Source organism: Dendropsophus ebraccatus, chromosome 7, assembly GCF_027789765.1.
Source record: "Dendropsophus ebraccatus isolate aDenEbr1 chromosome 7, aDenEbr1.pat, whole genome shotgun sequence".
NCBI classification, from domain to species: Eukaryota; Metazoa; Chordata; class Amphibia; order Anura; family Hylidae; genus Dendropsophus; species Dendropsophus ebraccatus.
In genome coordinates this window covers 112,919,730-112,939,165 of record NC_091460.1, presented here as the reverse complement: position 1 = coordinate 112,939,165, position 19,436 = coordinate 112,919,730, and the positions used below count along the sequence as shown (strand labels likewise).

General features: G+C 41.4%; 1 protein-coding gene across 10 annotated transcripts in view; it reads left to right on the top strand.

Moving 5' to 3' along the window:
* WDFY3 (WD repeat and FYVE domain containing 3) overlaps positions 1-19,436 on the top strand; it is a 230,262-nt gene that overhangs the window by 49,587 nt on the left and 161,239 nt on the right. For 8 of the 10 annotated variants that reach the window (XM_069978200.1, XM_069978202.1, XM_069978207.1 and 5 more), the window contains one exon: positions 9,639-9,758. The exons of 1 other annotated variant lie outside the window; for it this stretch is intronic. The gene's annotated coding sequence lies outside the window, so the exon portion shown is untranslated. Of the gene's footprint in view, positions 1-5,552; positions 5,570-9,638; positions 9,759-19,436 lie in introns of those variants that run through there. One more of the 10 variants, XM_069978203.1, reaches the window with a different exon arrangement.

Sequence of the window (19,436 nt, the reverse complement as noted above, 5' to 3'; positions counted from 1 at the left end):
ATCGACCACCCAGAGTGAGATGCCGATTAGAGATGAGCGAACCTTTGTTTGTGTGGCCTTTGATTACTTATGGCTGAAGAAGTTGGATGCTGCCATAAGGCTGCCTGCCATAGGCTGTCTCTGTATTTTCCAAAATTGCAATTGCAATCCTTCCAGTACTTATCTGCTGCTGTATGTCCTGCAGGTAATAGTGTTTTCTTTCTACTCTGACGGAGTACTCTCTGCTGCCACCTCTGTCCATGTCAGGAACTGTCCAGAGCAGTAGCAAATCCCCATAGTAAACCTCTCCTACTTTGGCACCAGTTGATTTAAAAACATTTTTTTTCCACTGGAGTACCCCCCTTAAGACCAAGCCGCTCAACATCTACTGAATGTGTTTGGGTACATTTTTTAGAAGATAATACATAGTTTTTCACAATGGAGGTTGTCAGACTAGACCGTATTGGTATTTTAATTTTATTCTAATTGCTTCTGGAAGGAATCTGCACTACTTCTGCTCGCCTCGGAGATGCTCATAGAAGCGAGCGTAATATGCCGATGATGGTAACAATAGGCTGGCTGATACCTTTATGAACCTGACTTTCATTAGAAACCAATTATGTGCTGAATGAATGAGTGTCTAAAAGCATGGTCCCTTTGATGGCCTGGTTAAGTCGTGATGACATGCGAGTACTTCCATCTGCAGCCTAGTACTTCTTCTTGTTTTATCTCTCACTCCAAGACGAGACAAGCCCAGTAGTTTGTAAGCGTATGCTTGGCAGCCTGCCCTGCTCGGCTTGGTACTTGCTCTAAGATAAGCCCTCCTCTTCAGGAAATGCCATGCTGAAGAATTCCCTGTAGTAAACAATGCTTCATTATTAAAGATGCGCTCTGGAGCGCTATATATATATATACCTGTGTGTGTGTGTGTCAGCTCTGGAGTCGAGATGACAGGTATTGCTCCCTTATGGTAAACAGCCTCTTTTTCTTTTTTCCCCTGGAAATGTATTAATGTATGCTGTTCTGTTTTTGCCGTTGACACTTGAAGCTTATGAGGTTTCTTCTATTCTGCATTGTGGAGGCACTGTCACTTTTTTTTTTTTTTTAATAAATCAACAGTGATTGTGATTGCAAGAAGTTTTGCAATATTCCCTCATATTTTTTTTTAAGTTTTCAATTTTTTAATTAAAGTTATACATATGGCCATTAGCTGTCTCCCTTCACATGTACAGCTGCTGCATGTCCTTATTCAGTAGCAGAGAATGCTGGGGGGGCTCGCATTGCATGGTCAGTTCTCCTGTCACACAGCACCAAAACCTCTGTAACCATACAGTGACATTATGTGCAAAGGACTGGGACTTCCTGTGTTTGGTCTTTTTTTTTTTTTTTTTCTTTGAGCACAGAAAAGAGCAAATATCAGCACAGAGGAAGTGTGTAGCGAAGTTTGGCCGTATGTATAATAATGAATTAACATAAAAAACTTAAAAACTAAATAGGAGTATATTGCAAAACTGCTTGGGATCACAACCCCTGTTGATTTCTTAAAAAGTGTTTTTGCAACAGGCGTTTATCCACCATCAATCCCTCCCATTTGGCTCTTGGAGAGAGGAGTAAGGCACTGCCAGACTCCTCCCAAACGAGAAAGAAAAAAACACATTAAAATTAGATATGCCAAATTCTTCTATTAAAGCACATTTACACTAACACTTGTTCACACTATGCAGTTTGCACACAGCCGTGGCTAGCAATAAATCAAAAACTGAAAATTGCTGCAGTAAACTGCAGGTGCCATATAGCATTTTTTCAGTTTTTTTTAAATTCTATAGATAGTTGCTTTTAATCCAAGATCTGTCCTGGGGTCTGTTCAGCAGGTGATGTAGTTATTGTCCTAAAAGACAACTTCTAAACTTGCAGCCCTGTGTCAAACTGGCGTGGCCTAGAGTGACTATGCATTAGGCTGGCACAACCTCTCCATCCCTCCTCCCCGCCCTCCTCATTATTAGGAATGCTCCAGGCAGATTTTCTCCTATTCATCAGCTGTGTAAACACTGCACATGGGCTGGATCGTTAAGGCACCTGTGCAGTGTTCACCGCAGAGTAATAGGAAATATCCTGCCAGTGGCATTCCTAATGATGAAGAGGGTGGGGAGGAGGGACGGAGGTCTGGTGAAAGGTTAGGGCACAGATAGTCTAGGCCACGGCAGTTTGGCACAGGGCTGCAAGTTTAAAAGTTGTTTTTTTTAGGACAATAACTGCATCACCTGCCGAACGGACCCCAGGACAGATCTTGGATTAAAAGCAGCTATCCGAAGCTACAAGTGGTTTGGGGGGGGGGGACAGATTGTGGGTACAGCATCACTTTAAGTGAATGTAGCAGAGCTGTAGTACCAGGCACTGACAGTTTTGGAATGAGCGTGTAAGCCAGGAAAGACTTGTGGCACACACATCTCTTCGAAATCCAATAAAAAGTGAAAGCATGAAGAAGCTTCTGTGTACGGAGCCTAACAATCATTCATATAATAGATATTTATAGATTATAAATCGATCTATATTCTGCTCCACAGTGATGAGCAATATATATATTAGATGCTTAGTGTATATACATTGATATACGGGAATGGTTTAACAGAACGTGAGAATAACTTTCCTGCAGGCTTCAGTCTATGGGGAATGGGGAAGTGAATGAAGAACCGTTCAGGGTATCTTGTAGCCCTCAACCAGCCACATATTGAGAGATAAGGAAGTAGACCATGTGTGGAGAACTCACAGAATATCCTGGGTAGACAGTGTCAGCTGAAGTTCATGTGCAAGTGAATGTCCTCGTCTGATTATGTATGTAAGCACCATAGGAGAGGGATGGAGAGAAGTATTAGCAGCCTTAAAGGGGTTATCCAGTGCTACAAAAACATGGCCACTTTTCCCCCTACTGTTGTCTCCAGTTCAGATGTGGTTTGCAATTAAGCTCCATTTACTTCAATTGAACTGAGTTTCAAAACCCCGCCCAAACTGGAGACAAGAGAGGGGGAAAGTGGCCATGTTATTGTAGCGCTGGATAACCCTTTTAAAGTCAAACTGTTGGCTACAAGTCATGTTCCAAACTGCAGACACTGTTGCATAGCTGTTAGTTCATGGAGGCACATGGTACCTTTCATATATCTGTTTGTACTTCCGGTTTTTATGCTTCATTGCAAAGTGTCAGAGAGGCTTTCTCCAGTTGTCAGCAGTTGGAAATGTGATTTGCAGCTGATTTAATATAAACTTTGTGTTCAGTCTATATAATACAGCCAAGCAGTGTTATAAATAATTGCTAACCATATAGAAGAACAGAAATACTGAAGTTGTGGTGAAAATGGAGGATCTGCTTTCTCATATGTCGGAACATTTCACCTCACATTGTGGAGTTGTGTGGAAAGGTAACTGGGAGGATCGGCTATGTTTACCAAAGTTACTGCTATACCACAAAACCATGTGAAAGGCATTGTCCCATCTATACAACGTATAGAACGTATAGATGTTATATATCCCCAGGATGCCCTGCTTGTTCTTCCTTAGAGGTACTGTGTAGAGCATATAGCCAGGAGGATATGGGGGTCAGTAAAGGGATTGGATAGAAATGGATCTAGTAACTACATTCATTTAAACAAAAAGTGCAAACGTAAAAGAAATAATAGACAAATTAGAACAGAGTTCCATTTGTACAATTCTTTCATGCATTTCCAATTATTTTATTCTATGTTCCCTTTCCAGGGTATTGGCGTCACTTCTGCTTTTAGTTTTACTACATTTGTCTGACGTAGTGTTCAGTTTTGGTAAAGGGAAAAGAAACATGCAACCTTTGTTAGGGTAGTATTACACAGGCCGATGGGGACCCGATCATAACTGTAAACGATCGCCGTTCTGCTAGATCGGCGCTCATTTACTGGGCCTATTACACAGCCCGATAATCGTTTAACAAGGGCTGCATGGACATGTGTCCTTTCAGCCCTTGCTAAACCCTTGGCCGACCCTGGACGTAACTGTACGTCCTGAGTCTCTAAGGTGCTACAAAGCGCGCTCCGGAGCAGAGCGCCCTTCATAGCAGGTTGGGTCGGCTGCAGTGAGCAGCTGGGCCCTCACTGTTAATGACAGGCTGCAGCATTCGCGCTGCAACCTGTCATTAACCCTTTAAGTGTAAGTGACAGGAGCAGCTCCTGTCACTTACTGATCGGGACCCCCGCAATGTGACTCTGAGGCAACACTGGGAGTCTCCATCATGAGATGGGTAGATTTGTGCTGCTTACAGTGACCAAAACATGACCAAAAAAATGCCAGACCCCATGCTGGATAACAGTCTGATTGGTCCCATTGTTTCCCACCATGTAAGGGATCTACTGTGCCGCTACTTTTGTTGTTTTGCTTCTATGAATGAGCAGAGCAGCAAAAATCCCAATGCAGATGTGAACAGGGCCGCAGGAGAAGGTGTCCTCCTGAATTGTTCCTCTGCAGTGGATCACATACACCATGATGCCATTGTGGTCTCTTGTAGGTTTCTCAGTAATAAAATATCTGGAAGATATGAACGGGTTTTCTCAAGGATTTGGTTTGATTTGAATTCATCTTGAATAGCTGAATAAAAAAGGCAGATGTTCTTTTCGGCTGGATTGATGGTTGTCTCAGTTTTTCTAACGCCAGATCTAGTTGTGATAATGGTGAAGAGGCTTATGGGTAAAATTATTTATTTTCTTTTGTTGGGGGTGGGGGGGTGTATATGGTCTTTTTAATGTGCACTTGTGAATTGTTCCTTTTAGTGAAAGGTAATTGAATCATTAGGGGCTGCTAAAGAACCCTACTATTTTATTATAAACCTGGCTCAGTCTTCTTGTTAGCAGTCCTTTGGGTATGAGTTGGCACCTTAGTTGCCAGTAAATATTACATTTTGCACTATGACCATATTGGATGCTAATATCTTGGCTACAAGAGGGGGAAACTGATACATTTTGGGTATAAAAGTTCTAGTTCTCAAGTGATGGGATACCTTAAGATTATATCAAAGTAGGTCATTCTGAAGTTTACAGGATACCTCAGTCATACTCAGTCACAACTTGGGGGTAGGCCTGTATCAGGTATGAGCCTAGCATTTACACCCCCTTAAAGCGAATGTACCGCCATCTGCACCAGTTTTGTGACATTGGCAAACAGTGCCGCTCTAAGCACTGGAGATGGGCCCAGAGTCCTCAGTACACTGATATCCCTTCCCCTCTGTGTCGCAACCAGACTTGACCCTAACGGAGGCTCTTCGAAGAGGATATTGATGTACTGGGGGTCCTGGGCTGGCCTCCAGTACATAGTGGGGGAGATTTATCAACATGATGTAAAATAGAACTGGCTCAGTTGCCCCTAGCAACCAATCAGATTCCACCTTTCATTTTACAAAGAGTCTGTGAGGAATAAAAGGTGGAATCTGATTGGTTGCTAGGGGCAACTGAGCCAGTTTCACTTTACACCATATTTGATAAATCTCCCCCAGTGTCTCTATTTGCATTTGTCACAAAACCGGCGCAGATGGCGGAAAGTGGCCGTCAATTTGAAAAATCTAATGCACCACCAGAAAGTACGTGCCAGCGCTGACCCGTTAATGTAAAAAAAAATTAGGTAGTGAAGTAGTACTTTGCTTTAAATATTAAAGTTTCCACCCATTCGACTATAAAGGGAAAAGTGCAATCCGTCAACCAAATAGTAAAATCTCTATTTTTACGGAACAGGATGAAAGAAAAAATGCTTTGTTTCATTCAAGTATGGGGTGACAAATGCAACTAGAGCAAACCTTGAGCACGCTCGGGTCCATCTGAGCCCAAGCATACAGCATTCTATTACCGGTGGCTGAAAAAGTTGGATGGAGCCCTAAGGCTGCCTGGAAAACATGGATACAGCCATAGGTCATAGATTGTATCCATGTTTCCCAAGGGCTGCATCTAACTTCTTCAGAAACTAATCTAATGCCGACTTCCCGGGGTCGGATGGACTGGAGCATGCTCATCTCTAATATTTATCAAGCATACAGACTGTTTATTGGACAACCCCTTTTTAAGACCATTTGACAACCAATAATTGCAGTGCCTGTTGGCGTTGTCACCCCCTTTATGCTTACTAGGAGGAACATATAAAGCTGCGCTATTTTGAACTGCAGAAACCCCTCATGCTGCTCTGCGCCATAAACTTGGCTACTCCTTAAATGCAATGTATATTTTTTGCTCCATAAACTTTGTCAGTGAGTTTGTCATTTTCGGTTTATGCCCTGGCCATTGTGATATCATTTTATATATACAGGATATAATAGGAACACAGCAGAGGAAGGTTGGGCACTTGCCCTTTCTGTCATGATCCCATCAGCAGTTTTGTTCCGGAATCTTGATGCTTTTCATTAAACAGGATGCGCTGTGCATAGAAAAAAACCTTCCTGAAATCATGCAGTTTGACAGCTCCTGGCGTGCTCGCAAATGAAACATGTACTTTTCATGCTCTGTTTGGCTCCTTTTCCCTAGTAGACATATAAAAATACCTTTTACTTTGTGATTGATGATCTTTGAAGGTGTAAGAGTCACCACAGAGCGCTTAGAATTTATATACAAATTCTTAATTGCTGGAACGATATCGGCAGCCTTTTGTTGCCAGTAATGGTGTCATGGCCAATTTTAACTCTTACCTGGTGTTTCGGGGAACAGCTATGCCACCTAATCTATGACAGATGCCACTTACCCGTAAAAAAAAAAAGTTATACTGTGTGGTATTTGTTGTTGTTGTGGTTTTTCTTTTTTTAACTGGATCCTGCTCCGTGGAATAACAGAGTGGTTGGCGCTATTCCATCCCCCATGGGAAACCCTATGAATGAAGGCCAGAATGACCTCTTGACCTCCCTCAGATCATGGGGGTCTATTGGTAAATTTGCTAGATTTGTCAGAAGATTTCCCAACACACACGACATACAGAAACCACAAGAACAGCCCTAGTGATCATTTAAACAAACGGCTGAAAAATTAATACAGGGTCATCTATAAAGTGATCCTGAGGTAAAGATGTGATCGCTTTGTGTTCAAAACTGATGTGGTTAAAACATTTATGACTAAAAAAGGGAAAGCTGGGTCAAATTTTAGAAAAGTTGGGTACTTGAGGCAAACTTCTCAGTTTTATTATACAGGCTTAACTTGTTGTCGGACACTACTCATAGGTTCATGTATCAGACCGTAAATTTTACAAAAATGCTGTTTCTTACAACGTGTTAAGTTGCATTCCCGAGTACTTTATCTTTCCTCGCTTTTTTGGCTTCCCTCGGGCTTGTATGCAAGCCTTTTTCTGGTATATAAACGAAAAGTCGGAAAACAAGGTCTGCTGTTTCCTACATAGTATTTTGGTCCATATTCACTGGATAGCCACGGACTGCAGTAGGCACCTGTGCAAAGAAATGTGCCTGCCCCCCATAACCAAAGCATGTCCCATCCTCCTTCCCCATATAAGTAATTACAGTGCAGCTACAGCCAGTGACTTACAGGGGCATCTCCTCTGTGTGAATCAGAGATGACACTTAATCTGATCGGTGTTGTTGACTTTTCTTTTTCTTCTCCATCTGGCCTGGCCCATAATTTCCCAGCCATAAAGCCTCTCTGCAGAATCTGAAGGACAAACATTTTAGGTTTGTCGTTCCAGCACTCTTCTCATCTCTATATAAACTCCCCATCTGTATTGCCCTACATGGTGCCCACTTAGATCTCCATACAACATTAGGTGTCTTCTGTAACCCCCATATAGTGGCATGCCTTTTTGTGACTTTCATCGAAAAGTTAGGCCCTTTGTGCTCTCATATAGTTTTAGGCCTCTTCTGTGTCCCTATGTAGTGTTAGCGCTCCTTGGTGACCCCACATGTAGTAGGTCCTTTCATGCCTCCACATACTATTGGGCCTCCTCTTTTTTTTTTTTTTTCTCTCTTAGATGACCCCTGAAAAAAACTCACCTGTCACACCGCCCCCCATACCTCCTTTCCATCCTCCAGACACACCATTATGCTCCTTTTCTGCGTTTCATCACTATAACGTTTATTCCTATGTTTACATAGCTGTTTTGGGGCTTATTTCGTTTACATAATGATCTGTAGTTTTTATAGAAAAGACTGAATGAAAAAGCGATCAAATAGTCTAATCTATGAGTCTGGCTGCAGAAGTAATTGATCCTTTGAGTGTGCAGATTGGTTGTGTAAGCTATTACAACTCTGTGCAAACGTCCATTTCTAATTAATAGGACTTGTCCACGGAACTTGCTCAGCATCAGTTGGTTGCCTTTGCAATTGTACCAACTAGCATGTGTGAACCTCGAGTTATTCCTTCTAAAAACAGGGACCATCCTAAGTAGTAGTCTCTTTAGAAGGGCTTACGCATGACCAGTATGAATGACAACCTGGTAGACTTTTATCAGGAGCTTCACACTGTGTGGGCAGGGTCACACAAATGATCAGTTGATCGTTTGTATGGCCCTTTTACTTTTATCATTGTTACCAGCACATGCCTATTTTGTGTTGCTACAAGATTGATTTTTAACTTTCATGCTGCAGTCCAAGGTTATACATTGAGTTGCATACAATTTTGTGGCCTGTAGCGGTCATTCCATAGTAAAATCAATTTTGTATCCGTCCAAGAAGTCACAGTGTGGCCCTAATTATGGCTATAACCATGATTAAGTGCCATGGCGTGAAACACTTTGATTTTATCTGTATGTATGGAATAAAAGTTGAATTTTATTACGACCACAAGTCCTGGAGGGCTGGATGGCACACAATATGTCCTTGTATAGATTTGTAATTTATTTGTATTTAAAAATCTCAAGTCTTCCAGTACTTATCAGCTGCTGTATGCCCTACAGAAAGTGGTGTATTCTTTCCAGTCTGACACAGTGCTCTCTGCTGCCACTTCTGTCCATCGCAGGAACTGTTCCCCTTTTAGGCAAAGTCCAATCATGCAATGTGCCTAACCATTTTCTGCATCACTATGTCATTGTTTCAAAGCAGCTAGTATTATTAGAAGAAACAAAACAGAACAATCGTAAGAAGAAAAAAAAAACTTGAAAGGAATCTCTAGTATTCTAAATCCCATTGTATTTCTGACCCCTCTGATCGGTTCATCTCTGCTATAGATGCTATGAAGTTTTGAATTTTGCATTAAAGTGCAAGGCCAAAATCTGCTTAAACCACTTATAGCTTCTTTGTTCTTTCGGGTAAATTTGATTAAATTTTTTTTAAATGCTCTGTGCAAAAGCGGTATTGGGTTGCGTAAAGCAAGTTCCAAGTATTGTGAGAACAAGAAATAGAGATTTCCTGTAATGGGTCACCTCCTCGTATCCCCTGTGCTAGACATAACCGTGTCAGAGTGCTCCTTTAATATAGTTTAATGCTCTATGGTCCATATATTTTCAGTAGTTGCCACCAGCGAATCTCTAGGCTTTCTAGCTGTTTCTTCAGATATGCTATGACCTTGTTTTTTTTTTGTTTTTTTTTTCTTACTGTCTCCTTTAATAAGTAGAGCCCAGCTCTAGCATTCACATTGACTGTGCGTTGCATTGATGGTACAAAGTGATGATAGATGAATTCTTTTTTGATGTGCTTCTCTTCTTACGGTCGTGACTTCTCTATTTTACAGGGGGGAACAGGCAAGAAATGAACTGACAATCACTTTGGGAAAAAAAACTGTTATAATGCAGCAACATTGGCTCCCGTCTTCTGGCTAGAAGCTTGCCTTGCCCCAGTTATATTATCCAAGGTCAGTGCTGTCTACATTGACATTTTATACCTTCTTGTTGTTGTGTTTGAGATCTAAGCTATACAAATTGTTACAGCGTGCGGGGCTGCCATGGTATATAACAATAGATCACGTATCGGTCTATAATGATTGTGAGCCTGTCAGTGTTCCCCGACCTCTAAGGTCAGGCAGAAAAAAAGGATAAAAAAATAGATCTATATTTATAATAATCATGTTTCTCTGAAAATAATATAACACAGGGTCTTATAATATTTTTTTTCTCCGAAAAAAGGGCTAGCGCTTATTTTGGGGGTAGGTTTTATTTTTTAAAGAAACACGGTGTGCCCCTACACTGTAGCCTCCCTCTATATGGGAGATAGCCGCCATACTGTGTGGCCCACTATTATTAGGCTCTTATACTGTGTTTCCATGTAGTTAGGCCTATATACTGTATACTTCCCTTCACACTCTGCAGTTGTTCCCCCATACTGTATACATCTCCCCTCTGCAGTAAGGCCCCCATACTGTATATCTCCCTCCCCTCTCTGTAGTTAGGCCTCCATACTGTATACAACCCCCCTCTGCAGGTAGTCCCCATACTGTATACAACCCCCCTCTGCAGGTAGTCCCCATACTGTATACATTCCCCCTGTGCAGGTAGTCCCCATACTGTATACATTCCCCCTCTGCAGGTAGTCCCCATACTGTATATAATGCAATAAGGCCCCTCATACTGTATACCTCCCCCCTGTAGCTGTTCCCTCATACTTTATACATCCCCCTCTGCAGGTAGTCCCAATACTTTATACCTCCCTCCCCCCTCTGCAGTTGGCCCATGTACCCCCCCCCCCCCCTTCATATACAATGTCCCCTACTGTGCATCTTCTTACCACCCCTGCAGCTTGTGTCGAACAGGTGGGGGCGGAGCATAACAAGTCTGGCCCTGATTGGCCGATTCTCATCCACCCAGTGTCAGGGTTCTGGTCAGCTGACTGCAATTTTTGGCGTAGGGCTTATATTTAAAAAAAAAAAGAGGTTTTACCGCTGCAACCATAATTGTACCATAAAGTGCTGTGTGAATCTGTAGCTGAGCTGCTTGATTGGAGGCTGTTGGTATAGGGTGTAAGGGATCCGCTCGAAGGCTAGCGGGAGCCAAATAAAGTAAACAAAGAAGAAGATCTAGCACCACGTCCATAATAGCCTTCCTTTATTTAACAAAAATCTAATAAATGTCAAACATGGTGATCGTTCACCCATGCTAAGGCGCGTTTCGGCTGTGATCAAGGCTTCGGCTGAAACGCGTCTTAACGTAGGTGAACGATCACCATGTTTGTCGTTTGTTGGATTTTTACTAAATAAAGGAAGGCTTTTATGGAGGTGGTGCTGGATCCTCTTCTTCTTTCACTTATATTTCAAACCTGAACCAAAAAGTCTGCAAAATGAAGCTAGGTCTTATTATTAAGGTAGGTTTTAATTTTTGGGAGAAACACTGTATTATTCAGTTGTTTCTGTTGACAAGTGGCATTGGAGGTGTTTGTGTATTCTCTTGTATGGGGGGGGGGGGGGGGGAGAATTGCCTGCTTGCCCAGACAAATAAATGGGGTAGATGGCATTATTTGGCTGATTGTTGCAGGTTGCAGGTTATAGTTTATCATTATTATCAATGCTAATGATCTGTTGCCTACAGATGGGATTCAGACAATGGCTATGCCAAATTGGTTTGAAAATTTTTACATTTTCTGTACAATATATTCAGAATATTTTGAACACTTCTAGATAAGGAGCGGTTTTTTTCATTTTATTAGAAAATAGCTTATTTAAAAATGTCAAATCGTCCAGTACTTATCAGCTGCTGTATGTCCTGCAGGAAGTGGTGTATTCTTTCCATTCTGACACAGTGCTTTCTGCTGCCACCTCTGGCCATGTCAGGAACTGTCCAGATCAGTAGTAATACCCCATAGAAAACCTCTACTTCTCTGGACCGTTCCTGTCAGAGGTGGCAGCAGAGAGCACTATGTCAGTCTGGAAAGAATACACCACTTCCTGCAGGACATACAGTTTTCCTGTGTCATTTTCCCCATGCAAATCAAGTAGTTTATTAATCGTGAAAGATTTCCCCCTCAAGGATGTGAGAAGAAGCCACAAAAACAATATGCATATAATCATACGTTTTTATTTCAGCAAGTAAAAAACAAGAACAAACAAAAAGGTCTATGGGAGGACCCAAGACCCCAAAATCTCAGTACAAGTGCATAAAAAGGCTACAAAGCACAGTTTATAGTGTGTTTATAGTGTGTTGTGTATTTCTCTCCTGACTTCCCCCTAACATTACTTCACAGCATTTTACCTTAAAAGACAATGGCAAAAATGCCCACAACATTCCCCCCCCCCCCCAAAAAAAACAAAAACAAAATGAGAGATTTTCACTAAGGCCCCTTTGTCACGTCGGTATAATACTGTCTGCAATTACTGATCCAGAGAATTTTCTGTGAATTATTAAAGGGATTTTCCAGTGAAAAACTGATACTGAAATACTGATGGCCTGTCCTTGGCTTTGCTGAACAGCTGATTGACGGTGGACGCTGGGTGTTAGTAGCACACTGATCACAGTTGGGGTAGTATTTAGAGATGAGCGAATCGCGTTCGGGTTCGAGTCCATCTGAACCCGAACGTTCGGTATTTGATTAGCGGTGGCTGCTTAAGTTAGATAAAGCTCTAAGGTTGTCTGGAAAACATGGATACAGCCAATGACTATATCCATGTTTTCCACAAAGCCTTAGGGCTTTATCCAAGTTCAGCAGCCACCGCTAATCAAATGCCGAAAGTTCAGGTTCGGATGGACTTGAGCATGCTCCAGGTTCGCTCATCTCTAGTAGTATTAGATGGGCCGGTGGGGGCCCGATAATAACTGTAAATGAGCGTTGATCTGCTAGATCCGCACTTGTTTACTTGGCCTGTTACACGGCCTGATAATCGTTTAACAAGGGCTTCATGGACAATGTTACCGATGTCCTTGTAGCTCTTGCTTAAACTGCAGACATTACCTATCCATGGTCCAGGGCTCCTCTTGCGCTCTGCTTCTCCCCGGGTCCCACGCGCTCCAGCTTCAGAGCGGCCTGTCTCAGCTGACAGGCCGCTCAGCCAATCCAAACCTATATCAACGATCAGCCGATGATCGTTGTCATCAGCTGATTGTTGTGTTTATTACACGGAACGATAATCGGCCAGATAGGGCCGATTATCGTTCCGTGTAATAGTACCCTTATATGGCCTAGCCTGAGGATAGGCCATGATAATTTTTTGAAAATCCCCTTTAAGATTAGCAAATACAATGGGTCTACAACATGACAGTGCTGGTAGATCGTGATGATTTATGTCTTCCGATAATGATGCATATATAGTCTTTGAAGGTCATCTGGATCTACAGAACTGTCACATAGTATATAAGCAGAAGACTTTACAGAGAATTATATCCAACTTGGTCTACAGAATATTTTTAAATTGCTCGGATATAACGAAAACCCAAATCTGCCCCCTAGCATGTATACGGTTCATCTTCTGCCGTACTATAGCTGATTCGAGAAGAGCTTTGACTTATTAGCCTAAACAATAACTCTGGGATTTATCATGTATTATTGACTCTTGATAATTGCTGCTATTGCCTTTCTTGGTCGAGGTACAATTACATGGTCAATAGATTCAAGGATGCAAGAAAAAGCAAAGCTTTTCACTCTCCAGATCCTTCGCTTCTGTTTCCCAATGTATTTACATCAAGGAGTAGCAATAAATCTTTAGAAAATGTCTCTGTCCTTGACTTCACCTTGCAATGCATTGTGCTAGGCGTCCCCTCCAAGCAATGCTGCAAAGTGAAAGACATTGAATTGTGTCAAGCAAGAAGCATCTAAGCTACGAACAATAGATTTCAGGTGCGCAGATCTACCCCCGTACCTAATACATTGTTCATTTGCATCATTTCTAGTCTGCCTTTCACTATTCTGTTGTGGAAACCCATAGTTGTAGTATAGTGTAGCTTGTATTATATGTGTATGTGCGTTCAGAGAAAGGATAGAGTATTTCAGAGCGAGGTCCCCTGTGTGTTTTATCCTTGCCGGTAAAATCTGGCTTCTCTCCAGTGGTTTCTAGTTGGTAGATACCATGCCAACCGCCTAGCACTATCAGCACCGTACGCATTATCTTGTACCACCAGGGGGAGGTTGCTTATGTATATACATTTACATGCATGTAGGAATTTAAAAATAATTATTTGCAGGAAATAAGCATTTGATACAATAGAAAAATAGAACTTAATATTTGGCCCAGAAACCTCTGTTTGCTATTACAGATGTCAGACTGGTCCCGTAATTCTTGACGGGAACAGCGATTGTGTCCCACTCCTCTATACAGATCTTTGTCATTGGGCAACGTTGAGTTTCAGATCCCTCCAAAGGTTTTCTATTGGGTTCAGGTGTGGAGACTGGCTAGGCCACTCCAGGACTTTAAGATGCTTCTTAAATTGGTTATCCAGTGCTACAAAAACATGGCCACTTTCTTTCAGAGACAACACGACTCTTGTCTCCGGTTCAGGTGTAGTTTGCAATTAAGCTCTATTCACTTCAATGGAACTGAGCAGCAAAACTCCGCCCAATCTGGAGACAAGAGTGGGGCTGTCTCTGGAAGAAAGTGGCCATGTTTTTGTTGCCCTGGCTGTATTTTAGGTCAGTTTCATGCTGGAAGACCCAGCCATGGCTTATCTTCAATGCTGTAACTGAGGAAAGGAGGTTGTTGGCCAAAATATGGGACCCTGTCCATCCTACCTTCAATACAGTGAAGGTGTCCTGTCCTCTTTGCAGAAAAGCTCCCCCAAAGTATGATGTTTCCACTCCCATGCTTCACAGTCGGGACTATGTTCTTGGGGTTGTACTCATCCTTCTTCCTCTAAACACGGAGAGAGGAGTTGATACTAAAAAGTTAGATTTTGGTCACATCTGACCACATGACCTTCTCCCATGCCTCCTCTGGATCATCCAGACGGTCATTGGTGAACTTCAAACAGGCCTGGACATGTGCTGGAAGAGCAGGGGGACCTTGCGTGCCCTGCAGAATTTTTATCCATGATGGCGTAGTGTGTTTCTCACAGTAATCTTTGAGACTGTGATTCCAGCTGTCTGCAGGTCATTGACCAGGTCCTCCTGTGTAGTTCTGGGCTGATTTTCAGAATCATCCTTACCCCATGAGGTGAAATCTTCCATAGAGGAATGAATATATACAGTCATCTTATGTTTCTTCCATTTTCTAAATAACGTCCCAACAGTTGTTGCCTTCTCACCAAGCTGCTTGCCTATTGTCCTATAGCCCATCCCAGCCTTATGCAGGTGTAGAATTTTGTCCCTGGTGTCCTTAGTGTGATTCTATAGAGTGTGTGGACAGGTGTTTTTATACAGGTAACAAATTTAAACAGGTGCAGTTAATACAGCTAATAAGTGCATAGTAGGAGGAGCTTCTTAAGAAACTGATTATAAAAAGAGAACCCGTTTCAGTATCTGCCTGTAATCCAGTAATAAAAAAAAATGTTGACACATTCTCTTAAAAATGTATTATTAACAATTGCATAAGTTAAAGCTCACTTATATAATATTTAAGAGTTTGTTTAGTTCCATTTGGCTGCCGGGATGTCCACAAATAATATGAAGATTCCTCATACTTGTCATACAAGCTGGTTCATGGACAGCTAGTGCCTAGGGTACATTAACAACATGGGCCACATAAAGCGCAGTCTGCTGATGGGCGGGTAGGCTAAATTCATGGGATTTTACATTTTCTCTTGCCATGCATGCTTTTCCTCCAATGCCTTCTTGGCTATAGAATCTCATTCTACGATAATTTTGAAGGGGTAATGCAGTGAAATTTATTTTAATTTTAAATGAACTGGCTTCAGGAAATAATTTAGATTTGTGATTTACTTCTATTTAAAAATCTCAAGTCTTCCAGTACTTATCAGCTGCTGTATGTCCTACAAAAAGTGGTGTATTCTTTCCAGTCTGACACAGTGCTCTCTGCTGCCATCTCTGTCCATGAAAGGAACTGTCAGAGCAGGAAAGGTTTTCTATGGGGATTTGCTACTGCTCTGGACAGTTCCTGTCACGGACATAGGTGGCAGCAGGGATCACTGTGTCAGACTGGAAAGATAACAGTTTTCTGTAGGACATACAGCAGCTGATAAGTACTGAAAGGCTTGAATTTTTTTTAATAGAAGTAAATTATAAATCTATATAACTTTCTGATACCAGTTGATTTGAAAGAAAAAAAAAATTGCTCGCATTCCCCTTTAAGAATACAGGCCTCATTCTAATCTAATATTAAGGAATTGTTATTTATCCATTCCCCTTATTAAATCCTTACAGCAGCCTCATGAATGAGTCGGCTAAGCAAATCAGAAATTACAGTTTTTATATCTGATTAAACAATTTAGTCTCTGGAAAATTTCTTATTATGACTAATGTGGCATTTATTGGGCACTATCCTCTCCCCCCACCTTTTTTTTTTTTTTTAAACTTCCTAGCTAATATATGTTTGCATTTCAGATTAATAGGAGCCTTGTTTGGTTCGGAATTAGCCTCTCTTAATAGTTCTCCTGCAATAGTGGGCAGGAAGATTATGTATGGTGTGTTAACATGATAGTAATAATTGGCATATCGGATAGGACGGATAGGTAATCGCATTACGCTTGGGTATGAACTTTCTGTCTTCCAGCCAAATGTGTAATGTGATTTAAGCATGGAATTTAAAATTTAATTTATATCCACTCCTGGAATGGCTGTGTAAACCAGAGACAAGAAAAGCTTCTTTAAGATTAAAGCACAGTATAAAGACTGCATACAGAAAACCTCCTCAGCTGTGGCCCAGTATAGGCTGGAAAATTCAATGGATAACAGAACAGATTGGCTCTTCAAATCCTGACAAAAAGATCATTGTCAGTATAAAGATAAGCAGAAGCAATGGGCAGAGGCAATATGGCTATACCGGCTGTTTCCATAGGCTTTTCCATCAGAGGTACGCCAACCACAGGGGCTGGGGAGAAAGAAGGAATGGGCCTGTTGGATTTTAACATACCCTTTTGTACTATTGGAAACCACCTGGGGGGTCAGGGAATGTTTTTAAATCAATCGGTGTCAGAAAGTTTATATAGATTTGTAATTTACTTCTATTTAAAAATATTCCAGTACTTATCAGCTGCTGTATGCCCTGCAGGAAGTGGTGTATTCTTTTCAGTCTGACACAGTGCTCTCTGCTGCCACCTCTGTCAATGTCAGGAAATGTCCAGAGAAGTAACAAATTCTGTTAAAAATCTGATATTATTTTTTTTTTTATAACTATAACTCGATTATACTATGTAAGCTTGGGATGCGTTGGTAAACAAGGGTTGACAATAGGTTGCTGTTAGGAATTGAGGCAAAGATGTGGGACACGGCGGTTGCAGTCATTGTGTACTTTGGAGTAGCCTTCTGCGTGTGTATAACGTCTATAAATACTTCAGTTATTTACCTTGCCTAAGCTGACCCCTTACTGCCTATTAGTTTTTTGTTTGTTTGTTTTTTTATTGGGAGCCTTTTATACAGTATGTGTGATCAGAGACTTCTTTCCAATTGATTTGATAAGAATAAATACATAATACATGTGCCTAAAAGAAGGAAAAATATTTTAAAAAGTGGCGGTGGCTTATCTCTCCGAGAACCAGAGAATGAGTAGTTGAAATTTAACATGCCTGAGAGTCGGTAGACCTCTATTTGGAGTACCTAGGAGTGATTTGAAAGTAGACTTGTCTCTGTCGCCCCTAGCAACCAATCAGATTCCACTTTTAATTCCTTACAGACTTTTTGGAAAATGAAAGGTGGAATCTGATTGGTTGCTAGGGGCAACTGAGCCAGTTTCACTTTACACCAAGTTTGATAAATGTCCCCCTTTGTCTATATGGGGGTCTCCTTTCCTCACTGGAACAGATCCTTTTGTTCCTATAGTTGGAAAAACCCTTATAATAGTGCTGTGGATTTACAAAAGTCAGGAGTCTCCAGTAACATATTGTTTTTCAGAGGCCCAATATGGCAACTACAATGTCCTGTGTGGCTCTGTGGGAAATATTTTTTATAGTATTTTTACATAGTCTTTTTAATATTACTTTTGAGCATTGAGTCCTATGACTTTTGTGGCAATGTAATCATGTATGGGATACCCCGTATGACAGAAATTTCACACGTGGTTTTGGCACTTACCATCTATAGATGTATTTTGTGTGTTCTAATCGTCAAGTAGGATGTTGTGGTAGATGTGAGGATTTGTAGGGTGATAACTGGTCCTGATAAAGTCCTCACAAAACTGAGCAGACTAGAAACAGGGTTATGTACTCTCAGCTATCTTCTGTTTTTCTCCCAGTTCCTCTTTACCCTATGGAAAGCCGGTGACCCTGTAAACCCACTTGCCCCCCCCCCCCCCTCAGGATCCATAGCTCCCCCCGTTATGTTATCTCTTCTTGGTATTTGGGAACTCTCTCAGGGGGATCGGTATACATGTATAATGAAGGACACTTATACCACCCACAATGTCCCCCCCCCCCCCCCCCCCCTCCCAAAAAAAAAAAAAAAAAAAAAACATAAGAAAGGAAAAAAAGATAGAGAGAAACCCATCCGGATTGGCCTAAAACTGTTACAGAACAAAGGCACCAAATTCATGGCAGATTTTATGAATACGAGAGAGGACCATTTCTATCGTTTTAAAATCGGAGTTTGCCAATCGCTCCACTTGTTTTAGTTTTTATTTTAGATTTTTAAATTACTTCTATTTAAAAATCTCAAGCCTTCCAGTACTTATCAGCTGCTGTATGTCGTGCAGGAAGTGGTGTATTCTCTCCAGTCTGACACAGTGCTCTCTGCTGCCACCTCTGTCCATGACAGGAACTGTCCAGAGCAGTAGCAAATCCCTAGAGAAAACCTCTCCTGCTCTGAACAGAGATGGCAGCAGATAGCACTGTCAGACTGGAAAAAAAATTCCACTTCCTGCAGGACATCCAGCAGCCGATAAGTACTGGAAGACTTCAGATTTTTTGATAGAGGTAATTTACAAACATATATAACTTTTGGACATCTGTTAATTAATTTTTTTTTTTTTTTTCGCCTGGAGTACCCCTTTAATTATTAATAACATTCACATTTTACCAACATATGTTCTAAAAAGTCTGGCTTTTTAAGTAAAAAAATACAGATTTAACAATGTTTTATTCATGTTGGGGGCTGTTCGCATCATGTTGTTGTAAGCTACCGGTATGCATTGGAATATCATCAAAAATTTCCACATTTACCATTGTGTGGCCACTATGGGGGGATTTATTTAACATGGTGTAAAGTGAAACTGGCTCAGTTGCCCCTAGCAACCAATCAGATTCCACCTTTCATTTGCCAAAGAGTCTGTGAGGAATGAAAGATGGAATCTGATTGGTTGCTAGGGGCAACTGAGCCAGTTTCACTTTAGACCATGTTTGATAAATCTCCCCCTATATGTATACACAGAAGTGCAGCCTTGCACACTTGCCCTGCATATGCAGTTTTTAGGCTGGGTTCACACTGCATTTTTGCGGTCCATTTAACGTATATGTTTAAAAGAAAAATAATAAAACGCAAATATCCTATTACCTGTGCAGGTTAATACTAT